Below are 6,776 nucleotides of genomic sequence, written 5' to 3' on the forward strand. Positions count from 1 at the left end.
GGTATACCGATGAAAATAGCAAGAATCGAAAAATAGCAAGCAAGCGGGTCTCTTTCCCCTTCCCATCGTCGGCCCGGCGCGATTTCTTTTTTTCCTCTCCCCAGCCTTCCTACGACACAAAGAGGCCTCAGCTGTGGAGAGAGTCCCTCATAATAAATAAGAAGAGACAGGGAACCAGTCTCCTTCGTTAAGATAGCTGAAAGGCGTGCGCGTGCGACAGCAGGCAGACAACACAAGCCTCTGAATTTCTGAATACTCTCCTTTTGGGTCGCAACCTAGAAATTCAAATTTACTTGATACAGGGGAATCTTGTAAGGTAGTGAATGCCATGGCAACCATTCAGCGCCAACAATAACAAGGTTGGCAAATTAAAAAGTGTTGTTTCCAGGTCTCCTTCGTTTTCTAGTGTACGATTTTGTGTAAAGAAGGAAAAAGGGAATGACCTAAATCCCCCTTACCCTCTCCCCCACCATGCATCCCTCCAGGGTGAGGAGTGCTGTTTATTCAATACCATTATCCATAAATGGCTGATAGAGTTAAGCGCTATTGTTAAAAGTGTGGCAAAATACCCAATATGTCTTGAATGACGTGAAATCAATACTGTAAAACTGTTTGCAAGGAAGAATATATGAAATTCATATATTCAACATTTGTTCTCTAAATTGGTTGCCTGGGCCTAAAAGTCAAAGGGAGGAAGCCAAGAAAACAGGGGCGGGAGACGTGAATGAAAGGGTGCGCTTACCGTTGTTGTTTTTTCTTTTCATTGTATGATTTAACGGTTGATTTGCGTGTCAATTGAAGTCGAACTCCATCAGAAGCATGTAATAAAAACGTCATGAACAACAATCGATGTGCCAACCTTAATTAACCTACAAACAAAGAAGTTATTCAACTATTACGTACTAATCGAAGTGTTGGTTCAATGATCTGTAAACTTTTAAAAAATGTTCAGAGAACCATTTCGCCATCTTGAGTTGACTAGATTTTATTTTGTTTAATTATTTTGACTTATGCTTTTCAATCGGAAAACTTTGAGTGAAAATAAAAAGATCAAAGGACAAATTAGTGATGTTTTAATCGTTTTCTTATGCTTCGACCCTAAGTACCGAAACTGTATAGCAATGACCCATGTTAACTTGTAAACTGTAAATGACATTACGTCTTCATATTCATTCTTTAAACAATTGTTTTATTTTTTTGTTTTATTTTCTTTGTTTTCAATAAAAATTATAAGGCAAGGTCGGTGGAAGCAGGTCTTTCTTACATGACCGAAAAGATTTCACTGGTCCGAAGTATAAATGTTTAATAGCCCTGCCTCAAGATGGCAACCAAAACTCTTCGAAGATATCATTAATATTGAATTTCTTTTGTTGTCAGGAAAAAAACGCTAAGGAACGCAAGTTCTTTAATCGAGGACCAAAACAGGAATTTATAGCTGATTTCAAATGACTTGAAAATACATTGTTTGTGGAAGAGTTGCGTTCCAAAACCTGGGATTTCGTTAGGACAGAAGTCAGTGCTTTTGCAAAAAAAGGTAAGATACAATTCAAGCTGTTTAGTTATCTATTGTCTAATATATTGGAGCCAAAGGCTTTTCGGTCCTTTCCTGAAGGGGTTAGAGCCTAAAAACTCTTAAAAATTTTTCAGTGACGCTTTTCCCCTTCACATTGAGTTTTACATGATAAATCAAATGAGAAATAAAAGATTTCCGAAGGGTAAAGGGAAAAATAAAGAAAACTGAAGTTATACTTGAAAGTATTTTGTCAACAATTCAATTCTCGAAACGAATTCGAAGATTCTTCTCTTTTTAAGTGATGAATAAGTAACGCTATGAGTAGTTCATCCAAATAAGGCTTCCTTTTAAACTGAGTTTAAGGAATCAAGTACTTAGTCAAGTTAATTGAACGAAATTCCGACATAAAAACAGTTCAATCCGGTTTTTAAATTTTATGAATTTTGACTCTTGACTTTAACCTGCCGCTGTTTAAATTTCCACCGCCATCTTGATGGCTTAGCCACAAGGGCTTACTCTGATTAAAATAGTGCCTTATTTAGATTAAAAATGGTATCTTACAATTTTCAGAACACGTTTTAAAGATATAGTCATGTTCCTTTCCATCAGGTTTATTAAGAGATTTCTTGGTTTTATACAAAGTTGAGCTCAAATTGCACTTGCGCAGAACGCCCAAAACATCATTTTCGCGCGGAATTTTTTAAATGCCGCTACTTGGATATTTGTGTAGTATTTATTTGCAGCAATTCTAGGTCCTATCATCGAGATTAAATCTCGAAAATTCAAAATATTGAAGAAGTAGTACACCTTTCAATTTCGGGTCTAAATCAGTCCAGGTTCAGTGATCACCAACATAGTAAGCAAATTAAAAGCGAAGTTTCAGGTCTCCTTGTCTCAATCTATCGGTGTTTCAACGGTGTATTTGTAATGGGGGAGTTCTGAGGGACTCCTGTACTGAATAAGGATTTTTACGTAACTGTTTTCTAGACGCAGCTCGGTATAAGTCAAAATACTACACAAGAGAGCCGGGAGAGGAGAATCAAGTTGATTTAGAAACAGGTAGCACCAAGAATAGAGAACCTGCCAAGTCAGTGTTCTCTTGCATGTCATTAATTCGTAAAGAGTTCCAGATCATTGTATAGCGGCCTTCGATGGCAAAGCCTTTGGGTTTCTGGGATAAATTTACCATCACTAAAATGTATTAACAAACGACTCCGCGCCATTTTGAGTTCAGGACTTTTGACTGGTTATTTAAGAATCCGGATTTTACAAGGTTTGTAGCTGTCTTTGTTCTTTGTCGAGAAAATGGGAATCGAATCAGTGTGGAGTTACAAGGATTTCTACCCTTTGTCGTAACGTATTAACTTATATATTTTTGTAAATGAACGGTGAGGCATTAGCAAGCTTATATGGCTGAAAAAAAACTGTGATGTTTACGGAAATTTATTTTAAATAGTTTTAAATAAATTTAAGAACTCCGCGGCTAGCTGTTTTCCAAGACTGTAAAGTCAACTTTAAATAGATGTTACCAGAAACTTGTTACTGAGTGGCTACCACGACTGACGTTACTTCTACCAGTAATATTGAGAAAACTATTCTGCCTTTCCAGAAAGCAAAATGGTTTCCATTTGATCCCTAGAATAATTATTTCTGTTAGATGTTCGCTCATATGTAAAATAACACAAGATAACTTATAGACAGGGGATGTCTGGTCGTATAAAAAGTTTTCTTGGTCTTATGTAACCACGATTTTTCAACAAACTACCTGTAGTTAAAGCCCTCCCTAATGATGTTAAACTATTGTATTAAATTTGTATCGATCCGTGATTTTTTAATATCTAGAAATTTCATAACTTTCCGGACTTTTGGAGAGCAAATTTGTTTATTTCGCGGGCGAATGCATTTTGTAATATAAGTACACTCAGTTGTTTAAGCGCTCCATTAATCACAACTCAACAATAAAACAGGACCTTCATTAGAGCGTACACTAGCATGTAGGGGGTCTTTTTGGAACTACATCTACTTGATATTTTACGGTTCTATGATCTGAATTTCAGACAATTTTGACTAGGACACAAAAGCCTAATAGAATTTTCACACTTGGCGGATAAACAATTTTATTTTTCTTTAGTAATAACAATATATAGATTTCTGAATTAAAAAGGCGATACACTGCCCTGAAGAAATAGGAGATTCCGTTAGCGTACGTTGATCATAAATGCCCAGTGACGTTCTAATTAATGGAACTAATCTTGCAGTTTTTATCAATACTTTTTTACAGTAGGGCCTGCTGCTAACGAACGTTCTAAGTTCGATATTATGAGAAAAGCGCATGCGCATAGTGGTTAATCCCAAGATCAGTACAGATGCGATTTAATTACGATGATTAATGTAAAGATTCCCCGTGCGCGTGTTCCTAAAGGTTTTTTAAAGTCAGACTACAGTAGTTCACTTTATTAAGAAACGTCAATAAACGGCTGGGATTCATATCCGGTGATCATAAAACACACCCATCAGCGCTCCTCACTCTTGACTGCTTGATATCTTGATCATGCATGCATTCTTTTAAGAAACTTATATTTTTATTTATGGATCATAAAATGTCAGTTCACCGAAAGGAATGTCGTGCTTTGCGCCTAATTTCCAGTGTAAACTTTAATAAGCTTTACAGCTTCTTTACCTTAAATGTGAGTTTTTATGCAGTTCGGTTACTTTGCTTCTTAGTTTAAGTCAGTTTACCACATTTATCTTTCCTCCTTATGGAATGGGCAGATGATACAATTATAGCTTTAAAACCTATCTGCACTGTCCTGCAGTACCTGCTTAGGTGTCACTTAAAACTTAACTGACGTCTTAGTACCTTCTCTACGCAGGAAGTAAAGAGGAAATAACGAAGAAAAGAAGGACGAGTACACAGTAATGGGGCTCTCTTGGGTCCCTCTTCTTCTGACAATCCTCCCATGGATGGCTAAAACAAAAGGTAAATTATTTTAAGAAACACAGGTCTGGAAAAAGCTCCGTTCTGATTGAGAACACTTAATCAAGCTCATAATCCCTAACAAAGTAGACCCCTCAAATGAAATACTGAAGAATTGTGCTTTTGGTCTTATTTCGACAGATCTACACTACATAGGATGTTTTAAAGATAGTGACCCGAGGGATCTCCCTCAACGTGTTCTTACACCAAAGTTGAATGCTAGGACATGTGTTAAAAAGTGCAAAGAACTAGAATTTAAATACGCTGGACTTCAATTTTCTTATCTTTGTTTCTGTGGAAACACTTACGGAAGATATGGAGAACTTCCGGAAGACAAGTGCTCCAGTGAATGCAAGAGTAAACGAGATTCGTTTTGTGGAGGTCACTGGAGTAATTCGGTTTACAAGACAGGTGAGTTTTAGGCCGTCTGTTCACATTTGGCACCCCAGCACGCTACCTGAGCATCGTACTCACTGGGCAATTATGAGAACACACCCTTATTTGAAAAAACAAAGCTAGAATTCGGGCACTAGGGAGTTTAACTGAAGCAGCGACGTTTTTGAGCGACACACGACAACCGGAAGTGAACCTTTTTATCTTATAATATGCCTTGACGATACTAAATTTGTATTGATAAGTGTGTTTACTCTTATAGAGACGATCTAAAAGTCCACTTCCGGTTGACGTTCGTCGCTCAAAAACATCGCTTCTTAAACTCCCTACTGTGTCGGCCCAAGTGGAAGGTTAAGGCCTTGCACTTGGGCACTAAATGGGCACCGGGACGTGCTCAGGTTTTCTGTTCGCACATAACCATAACTTTCTGCTACGCTCGGTCTAGGTTTCAAAATTGCGTCTGATGGGGTGAAAAGGAGCAAATACTGTACGTACACAGGTTCATATCGGGTACCCTCTGTTTGAACACAACACCATTTTGTGACGATACCCCTACTACAGTGTGGTAGCTTGAAAATTTAGGGTTAATGCGAGTCTTCGTTGGTGCTATATATATATGGAGTTTGTTCCCTTTTAAGTTCGACTTGCACGAGGGCCGTAAAGGCTAAAAATATAAAATATATATAAACACCTTACGCACTAGGCAGCTTCTTTGATGCGCAATTAAATAAAATTTACAACAAAGGCGGAAGTGTAAGGGTTTTTCTTAAATGGTGTCCCAACCGAATATATGAGCCAGTTACGCAAACTGATGCCAAAACATCTCTGTCCATTTAAAGAGGGAACTGATCAATCCTTTCATGAGGCATTTTCACAAATCTTTACATTTGTGCAAGGACTGCGTGTGTAATTATCTAATTAGAAAAGAAGCAGTAAAACTAATCAGCGAAAAACACGCGCAACGTAACGAAGCTCTTTAAAAATCAAATTAGTATTCTAACTCGTAGGCAGTTATTGCTCGAAACGCAATCAAGGATCAGTTATACAGAAGTTCCTTCTTACAAAGTATCGTGTGCATTTTTCTTATTTAGGATACAAGCCTCCCTCAAAGAGACACAAGAAATCCCACAAACAGGTCAAAAGGGATGAGGTGGTTTTATTTGACAATGTTAAAGAATATAACCATAGGCCTGGTGAGTGAAAAAGTCATTTTGTTTCTAAATCAGCAGCAATTAACACCAATTGCAATTAGCTCAAAATTCATACATCTGTAATCTTTATATTAGAAGGGTAGCCTGAGAAAACAGCCGAGATGTCTCGACTCCAACACTGGTTTCCCGCGAAATGACGCCTGAGAAACGAGCGCAGAAATTCCATATTGATGACGCGACACTATCCGAATCTGGGTGGTGCTTCTGATTAGCTGAAGCAAATTTCCTATGGGAAATGACCAATCAGAAGCACTACCCAGATCAGGGTAGTGACACGTCATCAGCATGGAATTACTGCGCTCGTTTCTCAGACGTGCATTTCGCTGGAAAACCATGGTGCTGTCGAGAGATGTCGGCTGTTTTCTCAGGCTAGTATAGAAGGGCAGCAATTTCAATTGTTCATTCCATAATCAGCTTATGAAAAAGACCGGACTAAGGCAGAAGTAGATGTGGCATTACATCCGCCGCACTCCTGCTTTCCTCTATAAGGCCAATTGCATCAAAATCTTTACTTCAGTAACACATTGTGTTCAGTGCCCTGGCCATTGAATAGAAGCGAGGTTGGAGTTGACCTTGTTTTGTTAAAAACCCTCCTGTTTTTTTACATGTTAATAATCATGTTCACAGGTTTATTAGCATGGGAGTAACACGATTGGCACGTGAAAGCAGGAAGGTTTGTAAA

This window comes from Porites lutea, chromosome 2 (assembly GCF_958299795.1).
Source record: "Porites lutea chromosome 2, jaPorLute2.1, whole genome shotgun sequence".
NCBI lineage: Eukaryota > Metazoa > Cnidaria > Anthozoa > Scleractinia > Poritidae > Porites > Porites lutea.